Raw genomic sequence first — 13,476 nt, 5'->3', positions numbered from 1 at the left:
AGTGCCATGATGTCAGATCTGAACCTATTATGTTTTCATCAAAATATGTGTGTTCTTGATCCTATCTTGCAAGTTGTAGTCACCTACTATGTGTTATGACCCAGCAACCCCGGAGTGACAATAGGTGGAACCACTCTCGGACATGACCATAGTATGAGGAGTTCATGTATTCACTATGTGCTAATGCTTTGTTCCGGTTCTCTATTAAAAGGAGACCTTAATATCCCTAAGTTTCCATTAGGACCCCACTGCCACGGGAGGGATGGACAATATATGGCATGCAAGTTCTTTGTCTTAAGCACGTATGACTAAATACAGAATGCATGCCTACATTACATTGACAAACTGGAGCTAGTTACATATCACCTGTGTTATAACTGCCACATGATGAATGTCATCCGGCATAATTATCCATCACTGATCCAATGCCAACGAATCTTTTCCTACTGGTCCTTGCTACGTTACTTTACCGCTACTGTTGTCACTACTGCTACTGTTACCACTGCTACCATTACTATCACACTACTTTGCTACTAGAACTTTGCTGCAGATACTAAGTCTTTCAGGTGTGGTTGAATTGACAACTCAACTGCTAATACTCGAGAATATTCTTTGGCTTCCCCTTGTTTCGAATCAACAAATTTCGGTTGAATACTCTACCCTCAAAAACTTTCTTGTGGGTTATCAAGACTATTTTCTGGCGCCATTGCCGGGGAGGCGTAGCTCTATTCTCTGAGTCACTTGGGATTTACGTCTGTTGATCACTATGAGGAATCTGAGAGATCCAAAAACTAAAGTCTTGCCCTCAACTACGAGGACAGGTAAGGAATTGCCATCTAGCTCTGCACTTGATTCACCTTCAGTTATGAGTAAGTTTGCGACACCACCACCTACTAGAAATTCTGATATGTCGCATGTGCTTCATGATGCTACTTCTGCTATCCATGATGCTTATGATGATTCTTTGCTTGATACTGCTTTGCCACTGGGTGCATTCCTTGATGCACAAATTTCTAGAGTTGCTGCTGAATGTGATGATACTTCTGAAACTGCTGAAATTATTGAAGTAGAACCTGTTGTTTCACCTGTTAGAACTAGCTCTCCTAGATATGAATTGCGTGATATACCTGAGGGTTATGTTATGGAGGGAGAGGTAGCTGAGGACTTTCTTGCTTATAAGGATAGCTATGATCTTGAAAATTTATTGCGCAAGTGGAAAGAAAAATCTCTGAATGCTAGAATGAAATACGACCCAAAGTTTGCTACTTCACCCATCTTTGTGACTGATAAGGATTATGAATTCTCTGTCGATCCTGAGTTAATCACTTTGGTCGAATCTGATCCTTTTCATGGTTATGAGTCTGAAACGGTTGTAGCACATCTTACCAAACTGCATGATATAGCCACCCTATTCACGAGTGAGGAAAAGATTCGCCATTACTATATCCTTAAGTTGTTTCCTTTCTCGCTAAAGGGTCATGCTAAGACTTGGTTCACTTCTCTTGCTCCTGGTTGTGTGCGTAGTCCCCAGGATATGATTTATTACTTCTCTGAGAAATATTTTCCTGCCCATAAGAAACAAGCTACCTTGCAGGATATATATAACTTTGTGCAAGTTGAAAAAGAGAGTCTCCCACAAGCTTGGGGGAGGCTTGTCCAGTTACTGAATGCTTTGCCTGATCACCCTCTTGAGAAAAATGAAATACTTGATATCTTTTATAATGGACTAACCGATGCTTCTAGGGACCACCTAGATAGTTGTGATGGTTGTGTTTTGAGGGAACGAACTGTGGAACAAGCTGAAATTCTATTGAATAATATCTTGAGCAATGATAATGCTTGGACTATTCCCGAACCACCTCTGAAGCCAACTCCGAAGAAAAGAGGTATCCTATTCCTCAGTCCTGAAGATATGCAAGAAGCTAAGAAATCTATGCAAGAGAAAGGTATTAAATCTGAAGATGTCAAGAATCTACCACCTATCGAAGAAATACATGGTCTTGATAACCCGACACATGTAGTAGAGGTAAATTCTCTTCGTAGATTCAATGAGAGTGATATTCCTTATGGTAAACCTGCTAGCTTATGCTTTGATGAATTTGATAACTTCGTTGCCAAACAACAAAGTTTCAATGATTATGTTAGCAGACATTTGGAACAAAATGCTCGCATGATTAGTCATATAAGTGCTTGTGTGGATAGAAATGTCAATGATCTTAAGCTTTTGAGTAAACACGCCTCTATGGTCACTACTCAAGTAGAACAAGTACTTAAGGCTCAAAATGACTTGCTCAATGAGTTGAAGGAAAATTCTGTTAGAGTCATCACTAGAGGTGGTAGAATGACTCACGAACCTTTGTATCCTGAGGGCCATCATAAGAGAATTGAACAAGATTCTCAAGGAGTTAGCACTCAGGCACCTAGTCATCCTAGCAATAGGAAGAAAAAGAAAGATGATAGGAACTTGCATGCTAGCAAACCTGCTACTGTTACACCTGAGAATCCAAATGATATCTCTGTTTCTGATGCCGAAACACAATCTAGTGATGAACATGAGCCTAGTGATAATATCGATAGTGGTGCTCATGTTGATGCTCATCCTAGTGATGATAAGGATGTGGAGATTGAACCTAGTGTTGATCTTGATAACTCACAACCTAAGAATAGGAGATATGTTAAGAATGACTTCATCGCTAGGAAGCATTGTAAAGAAAGAGAACCATGGGTTAAGAAACCCATGCCCTTTCCTCCCAAACCATCCAAGAAAAAGGATGATGAGGATTTTGAGCGCTTTGTTGAAATGATTAAACCTGTCTTTCTGCAAATGCGTTTGACAAATATGCTCAAAATGTCTCCTTATGCTAAGTACATGAAAGATATTGTGACTAATAAAAGGAGGATACCTGAGGTTGAGATTTCCACCATGCTTGCTAATTACACCTTCAAGGGTGGAATCCTAAGAAACTAGGTGATCCCGGAGTACCCACTATACCTTGCTCCATTAAAGGAAATTATGTTAGAACGGTTGTATGCGATCTTGGAGCTGGTGTTAGTGTTATGCCTCTCTCTCTCTCTTTATCGTAGACTTGAATTGGATAAGTTGACACCCACTGAAATGTCTTTGCAAATGGCCGACAAATCAACTGCTTTTCCTATCGGCATTTGCAAGGATGTGCCTATTGTGGTTGCTAACGTTACTATCTTAACGGACTTTGTTATTCTGGATATTCCTGAGGATGATGCCATGGTGGTCATCCTTGGAAGACCCTTTTTAAACACCACAGGGGCTGTTATTGATTGCAACAAAGGCAATGTCACTTTCCATGTTAATGGTAATGAGCACACGGTGCACTTTTCGAAGAAACAATGTCAAGTACATTGCATCAATGCTATTGAAAAAAAATCATCAATTCTTATTGGAAGCTTTGAATGCCCTATAGCTACTATCAAGATGAAGTATGATTTACTTGTTGGGGATATGCACATCCCCATTGAGGTAACCTAGTGATTATTCGAAAGTTCTCCGGTTTTATGCGAGTCAGAAAAAGTTTGTCAAGGAGACTTGATCAACCTCATTGACGGATTTCTTTTGATGACCCCAACTTTTACTTTCCGTTGTTTAGAAGAAAAATGATAAATTTAGCTTTATTTTCCTGTTTTTTGCTTTTTGCGTCCCTTAGAAAAGTGTCCCAAAAATAAAAGTTCTTCAATTGCCCTGAGATTCAAGTATGATTTTTTCTGGAATTTTTGAAAAAATCTGAGATAGAGAGCTAGTCACGGGGATGCACCAGTGGGCCAGGAGGCGCGGGCACCCCCCTGGCCGCGCCTGGCAGGCTTGTGGGTCCCACGTGTCCCCCCTCCACTTATTCCAGCTCCCATCTCCTTCTCCAACCTCCAGAAAAAATCATTCCACAGCTCAAACCCATGTTCTTGCTCTTCTTGCTCCGTTTTTTGATCTCCTTGTGCAAAGCCCCATTCACCAAACTGTTTTGGGAGATTGTTCCTTGGTATGTGACTCCTCCATTGGTCCAATTAGTTTTTTCTCTAGTGCTTTATTTGTTGCACATTTTTGTTGTCTTGGTGACCATGTTCTTGAGCTTTGCATGTTAATTTTAGTTGGTCCCAAGTAGTTTTGATGCATGATATGGCCTCTAGGCACTTGTAGGAGTAGTTGTTATGAGTTTTGTTGAGCCTTGTAAACTTTTCTTTTGAGTCACTAAATATTTCAGAAAATTTCAGAGAAAGAAAAAGGAAAAGATGAGGAGGTTCCTAAGAGGCTCTTCAAGCCGTGACCCCAAGGAAGATGACAATGAGAAGAAGAAACCCAAGTATCCGGTCCCCCGAGTTGAAGAAGTTCGAGCGTGCGAGTGGCCATGCGATGTGTTCTTACGTGCCACCGGTCTTTATGAGGATTTTTATTACTTGGTGGAGAACGCAGGCCTTACCGCATTTGTTGAAGATAAGTGTCCACAATACCTCCTCCTCACTAATATTTTCGTGCAAAGCTTTAATTTCTATCCAAGGAAGAGTCCTCCTATGGTTGAGTTCAAGTTATATGATATCCCCCAGCGCATGTCACTTCAGGATTTTTGCAATGTTTGCAAATTACCTTATGTTGGGGACATTCATGAACCTCGTCCACGAGACTTGGAGGCTTTCATTAATAATATTGATGTAGGAGAGGAGAGAGGAGTGTCTTGCGCTAGAGTTGCTAGTGTACATTTTGCCGTGCTTCGGTATCTCTCATTATTTGTGGGAAAATGTTTGATTGGCCATGGGGAAGCTGGGGCACTTAGCTCCCCAGATCTTGCGGTTTTGCGCGAAGCTCTTTATAATGATAAAACTTATAGCTTGGGCGCTATAGTGGCTCAATGGTTGAACACGAACCGTACTGAACGCGTTGTTTATGGAGGTATCTATGCTACTCGTCTTGCTAAACATTTTGGGATACCTGTTAGACTGTACAACAAAGAAGAGATGCTTCTTCCTGAGAGATATCTAGATTATGATAGCATGGTTCGCCATGACATTCTTGATAAAGATATAAATAAGAGGATGATTTATAACCTAGTATTTAGCCAGGGTACTCATGAGACTATTACTTTGCATGCTCCTTCTTTGTTCAATCTTCATCTAGGGAGGTACATTATTATGCCCTCGGACATCTACGCATATTGGGGCATAGCGCCACCACAGGCGCCCGTGCCCGAGCTACTAGTCGAGTACCAGACGCCAGTTTATCAATGGGAGCAAGAGGAGCTCACCCAGCAGTGGCACCCTCAGTATACCCCGGAGTACCCCGGAGACAGTTACTTCCCTCCTTGGGAGTAGACCAACTTACGCCAAAAGCCTATGCTTGGGGGAGTACGTGTTTCTCACCGACTTTATATTCATGCTCACGCTTTCACTTTGATAGTCGGTGTTCACACCTTGCCATTGTATCATCCATGCTAGTTTATTTATTCTTCTCGCTTTCTTCTCGTGTGTTTGTTTAGATTGAGAAAAACAAAAAAAAATAGTTGTAAGTTTACTTTCTAGCTTGTTTAGTGGTGTTTAAAAAGAAAGCCTAAAAAGATTTCCCGTTCTTCTTTTGCTTGTTGGGAGCTTTCCCGTGTAAATAGTTTTCTTTTTCTTTGGGTCAAGGTAGAAGACCATGGTTAAAATGTTTAGTGGCTCTCACATGCATATCTGTTTATCCGTCGAAGAGTCATATTACTTTGTCTTCTCCTCTATGTTTGCTTGCAGATTCCAGCTTAGTCCAATGTACGAACTCTCTTATTATTATTCACATCATCCGGTCATGCAAGTGAAAGGCAATAATGACGATATATGGTGAAGTTACTAAGCCTGGAAAAGCTGGTATGAACTCGGCCTATTTTGTTTTTGTAAATATGACTAGGTCATCGTTCCTAATTCAGCATTGTTATGAGATAAACATGTTTGCAATGACAACTTAGAGATCATAGTTTCTGATGCCATGCTTAATTAGCTAGGAGCTTATAATGGTTTGTCTTGGATGCCAACATGAATTTCAGGATGATTATGATGTAGTATGATAGGATGGTATCCTCCTTTGAATGATTCAAGTGGCTTGACTTGGCGCATGTTTACGCATGTAGTTGAAACAAAATCAACATAGCCTCTATGATATTCATGTTTATGGTGATTTATGTCCTACTCATGCTTGCACACAATGTTGGTTAATTTCAATGCATATTGATGACTGTTGTCGCTCTCTAGTTGGTCGCTTCCCAGTCTTTTGCTAGCCTTCACTTGTACTAAGCGGGAATACTGCTTGTGCATCCACTTCCATAAACCCAAAGTTGTTACATATGAGTCCACCATACCTACCTATATGCGGTATCTACCTGCCGTTCCAAGTAAATTTGCATGTGCCACTCTCTAAACCTTCAAATAATAATCTATTTTGCATGCCCGAACCGCTCATGTGGTGACCAGGGGCGGTCAATATCTTCCATGCTAGGCGTGTTATCCTCGATACATGTTTATTCACTATCACTCACGAGAAAGGGGCTGGTAATTGGAATGCCCAGTTCCATGCTCAAATCGAAAAGATAATTGCAAACAAAACTCCCCCTGGATTGTTGTTGGTATGGACGGCACCCAAGGATTCGGCTAGTCGTGGAGTGTGATTGATCGGTAGTGGGGGAGTCAAAACTTTACCTTTCTGTTTGGGAACCGCCTATAATGTTTTGTAGCATGGAAGATGGTGAAAACTCTTGGTCATCGCGTTGACAATGAAAGCATGCCACCCAAAATTATTTATCTCTATTTTAAAAGCTTGAGCTCTGGCACCTCCGCAAATCAATGCTTCCCTCTGCGAAGGGCCTATCTATTTATGTTTCTGTTGAGTCATCCTCTCCTTATAAAGGCAACAATTAGAGAGCACCTCCGTAATTTTTATGCTTTGATTTTAATTGTTATTGAGTATGACTGTGACTGGATCTTCTTTGCCATGAATTACAATGTTCAGTCAACCCTTGGTCTTTGAAGATGCTCTGCATTTATGTTTTGCGGTCTTAGAAAGAGCTAGCGAGATACCATTTGTTCATATTGCTTCATGATTGTTTTGATTGAAGTGTTGACGTTTGAAACTTATAATTATTACTCGCTAGTTGATTTTGCCATTGATATGAGTTCATCATGAGACCTAAATGTCATTGCTTATGTGGTTAGCTTATGATCTTGCCGAAAATCTGAATATGAGTTAGACATAATTACAACAACAAAATCAAACAGAGTTCTGATACGTCCATTTTGCATCATGTTTTCATGTTGATATTTATCGCTTCTTTGGTTGTTATTTCACTTCACGGTACTATTATTATGCCTTTTCTCTCTTATTTTGCAAGGTTTACATGAAGAGGGAGAATACCGGCAACGGGAATTCTGGCCTGAAACTGGAGCAAAGTTGAGATACCTATTCTGCGCAACTCCAAACGCCGTGAAAATCAATGGAGATTTTTTTCCAAATATATAAAAAATACTGGGCCGAAGAAGCGCCAGAGGGTCGCCAGGGGGTGGCCACAAGCCTGCATGGTGCGGCCACCCCCCAGGCCGCGCCATGGGGGCTTGTGGGCACCCTGCTGGCCCACTTGCCCCCCTCTTTTGCTATATGGAGGGTTTCATCCAGAAAAAATTCAGAGGGGAGCTTTTTCGTGGTTTCGCTGCCGCCACGAGGCGGAACCTGAGCAGTACCAATCTAGAGCTCCGGCAGGACGATCCTGCCGGGGAAACTTCCCTCCCGGAGGGGGAAATCATTGCCATCGTCATCACCAACACTCCTCTCATCGGAGGGGACTCGTCACCATCAACATCTTCATCAGCGCCATGTCATCTCCAAACCCTAGTTCATCTCTTGTAACCAATCTCCGTCTCGCGACTCCGATTGGTACTTGTAAGGTTGCTAGTAGTGTTGATTACTCCTTGTAGTTGATGCTAGTTGGATTACTTGGTGGAAGAGTTTATGTTCAGATCCTTGATGCTACTCATTACACCTCTGATCATGATTATGATTATTCTTTGTGAGTAGTTACTTTTGTTCCTCAGGACATGGGATAAGTCATGCTAATAATAGTCATCTGAATTTGGTATTCGTTCAGTATTTTGATATGTTGTATGTTGTTTTTCCTCTAGTGGTGTTATGTGAACGTCGAATACATAACACTTCACCATTATTTGGGCCTAGAGGAAGGCATTGGGAAGTAGTAAGTAGATGATGGGTTGCTAGAGTGACAGAAGCTTAAACCCTTGTTTATGCGTTGCTTCACAAGGGGCTGATTTGCATCCACTAGTTTAATGCTATGGTTAGACTTTGTCTTAATTCTTCTTTCGTAGTTGCGGATGCTTGCGAGAGGGGTTAATCATAAGTGGGATGCTTGTCCAAGTAAGGGCAGTACCCAAGCGCCGGTCCACCCACATATCAAACTATCAAAGTAACGAACGCGAATCATATGAACATGATGAAACTAGCATGACAAAAATTACCGTGTGTCCTCAGGAGCGTTTTTCCTCCTATAATACTTTGTCCAGGCTTGTCCCTTGCTACAAAAGGGATTGGGCCACTTGGCTGCACCGTTGCTACTTTTGTTACTTGTTGCTTGCTACGAATCATCGCACCACACAATCACTTCTCACCGATAATTTCAGTGCTTGCAGATATTTCCTTGCCGAAAACCACTTGTCAAATCCTTCTGCTCCTCGTTGGGTTCGACACTCTTACTTATCGAAAGGACTACGATTGACCCCCTATACTTGTGGGTCATCAAGTTCGTAAAAGTTTTTGTTTTGTCTCTTTTAGTTTGTCAACTGAATTGCTTGAGGACAGGCAAGGCTTTAAGCTTGGGGGAGTTGATACGTCTCCATCGTATCTACTTTTCCAAACTCTTTTGCCCTTGTTTTGGACTCTAATTTGCATGATTTGAATGGAACTAACCTCGACTGACGCTATTTTCAGCAGAATTGCCATGGTGTTGTTTTTGCGCAGAAATAGAAGTTCTCGGAATGACATGAAAATTTACGAGGATATTTTGTGGAATATATAAAAAATACTGGCGCAAGAATTACATGGAGGGACGGAGCCAGGAGCCCACAAGCCCAGGAGGCACGGGGTGTTGGGTAACGTAGCATAAATTCAAAATTTTCCTATGCATGTTCAGATCTTCGTATGAAGAGACCAGCAACGAGAGAGGGGTAAGAGCATCTTCGTACCTTTGAAGATCGTTAAGCAGAAGCGTTGCTAGAACGCGGTTGATGGAGTCGTAGTCGCAGCGATTCCGATCTAGTGCCGAACGACGGCACCTCCGCGTTCAACACACGTGCAGCCCGGTGACGTCTCCCGCACCTTGATCCAGCAAGGAGGAGGGAGAGGTTGGGGAAGAAGTCCCGCAACACGACGACGTGGTGTCGGTGGAGAGATGAGGTCTCCCGGCAGGGCTTCGCCAAGCGCCGGCAGAGAGGAGGAGGGAGAGGAGCAGGGCTGCGCCGAGAGAGAGAGATTCAACCGTGTCTCAAACAGCCCCGAACCTCATCTATATATAGGGGGAGAGGGAGGGGGCGCAGCCCTTAGGGTTACCACCCCTAAGGGGTGCGGCAGCCCTTAGATGGAAGAGGGGTGGCGGCCAGGGCAAGGGGGAGGGGTGGCGCACCCCTCTGGTGGGCCTTAGGCCCACCTAAGCTAGGGTTCCCCCCTTCCCCTTTTTTCTGGTGCGCATGGGCTGGGTGGGGGGCGCACCAGCCCACTTAGGGGCTGGTTCCCTTCCCCACTTAGCCCATCTAGCCTCCTGGGGTCGTTGCCCCCCTTCGGTGGTCCCCCGGGACCACCTCCGGTGGTCCCGGTGGTCCCGGTACGTTACCGGTGATGCCCGAAACACTTCCGGTGTCCGAAACCATCCGTCCTATATATCAATCTTTACCTCCGGATCATTCCGGAGCTCCTCGTGACGTCCGGGATCTCATCCGGGACTCCGAACAACTTTCGATAACCTCGTACAACAATTCCCTATAACCCTAGCGTCATCGAACCTTAAGTGTGTAGACCCTACGGGTTCGGGAGACAGGCAGACATGACAGAGACACCTCTCTGGCCAATAACCATCAGCGGGGTCTGGATACCCATGGTGGCTCCCACTAGCTCCACGATGATCTCATCGGATGAACCACGATGTCAAGGATTCAATCAATCCCGTATACGATTCCCTTTGTCTGTCGGTATAGAACTTGCCCGAGATTCGATCGTCGGTATACCTATACCTTGTTCAATCTCGTTACCGGTAAGTCTCTTTACTCGTTCCGTAGCACCTCATCGTGTGACTAACTCCTTAGTCACATTGAGCTCATGATGATGTTCTACCGAGTGGGCCCAGAGATACCTCTCCGTCACACGGAGTGACAAATCCCGATCTCGATTCGTGCCAACCCAGCAGACACTTTCGGAGGTACCCGTAGTGCACCTTTATAGTCACCCAGTTACGTTGTGACGTTTGATACACCCAAAGCACTCCTACGGTATCCGGGAGTTGCACAATCTCATGGTCGAAGGAAAAGATGCTTGACATTAGAAAAGCATTAGCATACGAACAATACGATCTAGTGCTAGTCTTAGGATTGGGTCCTGTCCATCACATCATTCCCCAAATGATGTGATCCCGTTATCAATGACATCTAATGCCCATGATCAGGAAACCATGATCATCTATTGACTAACGAGCTAGCCAACTAGAGGCTTGCTAGGGACACATTGTGATCTATTCATTCACACATGTATTACTGTTTCCTGTTAATACAATTATAGCATGAACGATAGACGATTATCATGAACAAGGAAATATGATAATAACCATTTTATTATTGCCTCTAGGGCATATTTCCAACAGTCTCCCACTTGCACTAGAGTCAATAATCTAGTTACATTGTGATGTATCGAACACCCATAGCATTATGGTGCTGATCATGTTTTGCTCGTGGAAGAGGTTTAGTCAACGGGTCTGCAATATTCAGATCTGTATGTACTTTACAAATATCTATCACTCCACTCTAGACATGGTCCTGGATGGAGTTGTAGCGGCGCTTGATGTGTTTCGTCTTCCGGTGAAACCTGGGCTCCTTGGCTATGGCAATGGCTCCAGTGTTATCACAGAAGAGTGTCATAGGACCCGACGCCTACTATGTGTTATCACCCGGCAACCCCGGAGTGACAGTAGCCGGAACCACTCCCGGAGATGACCATAGTATGAGGAGTTCATTTATTCACTATATGTTAATGCTTTGTTCCGGTTCTCTATTAAAAGGAGACCTTAATATCCCTAAGTTTCCATTATGATCCCGCTGCCTCGGGAGGGAGGGAGAATAGATGTCATGCAAGTTCTTTTCCATAAGCACGTATGACTAAATACGGAATGCATGCCTATATTACATTGACGAACTGGAGCTAGTTACATATCACCCTATGTTATAATGGTCACATGATGAATGTCATCCGGCATAATTATCCATCACTGATCCAATGCCTACGAGTCTTTTCCTACTGGTCCTTTCTACGTTACTTTACCGCTACTGCTGTCACTACTGCTACTCTTACCACTGCTACCGTTACTATCACACTACTTTGCTACTGAAACTTTGTTGCAGATACTAAGTCTTTCAGGCGTGGTTGAATTGACAACTCAACTGCTAATACTCGAGAATATTCTTTGGCTTCCCCTTGTGTCAAATCAACAAATTTGGGTTGAATACTCTACCCTCGAAAACTGTTGCGATCCCCTATACTTGTGGGTTATCAGGTCCAACTAGCATGCGGCTCCTCAATCAAGAAAAAGCATGTATAACATGAAGATCAAGTCATGAGATGGTGGATGTTGCATGGCAATGTATCTCAGAAAGGCTATGGAAATGCCTTAATAGGTAGGTATGGTGGCTGTTTTGAGGAAAGATATAATGATGCTTATGATGACAGAGCGTATCATGTCAAGGGTTTGGATGCACCGGCAAATTTTGCACCAAACTCTCAAGATGAGAAAGGGCAATGCACGGTACTGAAGAGGTTAGCAAAATATGGATGGTGGAAGTTCCAACAATCGAATACTCACATCAGTCCGAACAACTCATGCACTTATTATCGGTAACACTCTATCTAGTTAGGAGATTCACAAAGATACAAGTACCCCGAGGAGGAGCGTTTGGGGGTTTGGTTATCCTTGTGCATCCTCGACCCATGATAACGTGAGGGTACTCTATATATTCCAACCCCTCCAGAGGTTAGCGATCCATCTAGTAGCTAGAGTTCTCAACTAATTTTGTTTTTGTTTTTCAAAAACACACGGATTTCCCAAAATACGACAGTTATCACTAATAGGCTCAATCTCTTGGTACCAATAGTCCAAACATTACTCAAATCAATACCTCAAAACTATTGCAAGTTACTACTATACTTAAATAGCACCCTCAATTACCTACTCATGCAAGACACACAACTCAGTGCAACAAGCCAACTCTCTAAACAAGATAAGCATGATAACTCAAGAGAGTTCAAAAAGCAAGCTATATAAAAGCTCTTTAAAATAATAAGCATGAAAACTAAGAGCTAAGCATGACAGCAGCTATGAAAAGATAAAGAACACACAAAAACGATAAGCATGAAAACCTATGTTGTGTTCTAGGGTGGAGTGGAGTGTGTTTCTCTCCCAAACAAAGAAGGCTAGGTTCCAACTTGTTTGAATATCAAGCAAAACTAAAACAAACTAAAAATTAAATAGCGGGACGCTCCAAGCATAGCACATAACATATGAAGTGATCAACATTGACCGAAAATGAATGGTTTATTGAATCTCGATTGTAGTGGTGCACATGTTCATAATATTGTTGCCAAAAGATACAAAGTAGTAGTGATAGTACCACTTACTTGTGGCACTGCTGCTTAAGTCATATTGGTATAAAATGCATGAAGAAGCTCCATGTTGATGGATCTTTGTACTCACTCATTATTTTAAATGTTTGAGACATGCAAACCATGCCTGATGGTATAAACGCATAAAGAAACTCCATGCGGATGGATCGTTTGGACTCACTTGATTTTTTCAATCACTTGAGACATGCAAATCATACCACATGGGCAATATGACTGAAGACCTCGTTTTCCAGTGATATGGAACAAGAATGTAACTTGTTGGGAGTAATACATTTTGATGTATGCAGTCCAATGAGTGCTGAGGCATGTAATGGATATCATTATGTTCTTACTTCAGAGATGATTTGAGTAGATACTAGTGTGTTTACTTGATGAAACACAAGTCTGAAGTATTGAAAGGTTCAAGTAATTTCAGAGTGAAGTTGAAGATCATCATGACAAAGAGGTTAATATGTCTATGATGTGATCGTGGAGGTAAATATATATATCTGAGTTACGAGTTTGGTAAACATTTAAGACAATGTGAAAATTGTTTCACTTGAAAATTGTTT

The sequence above is a fragment of the Hordeum vulgare genome, chromosome 2H, assembly GCF_904849725.1.
Source record: "Hordeum vulgare subsp. vulgare chromosome 2H, MorexV3_pseudomolecules_assembly, whole genome shotgun sequence".
NCBI classification, from domain to species: Eukaryota; Viridiplantae; Streptophyta; class Magnoliopsida; order Poales; family Poaceae; genus Hordeum; species Hordeum vulgare.
This window is presented reverse-complemented; position numbering follows the sequence as displayed.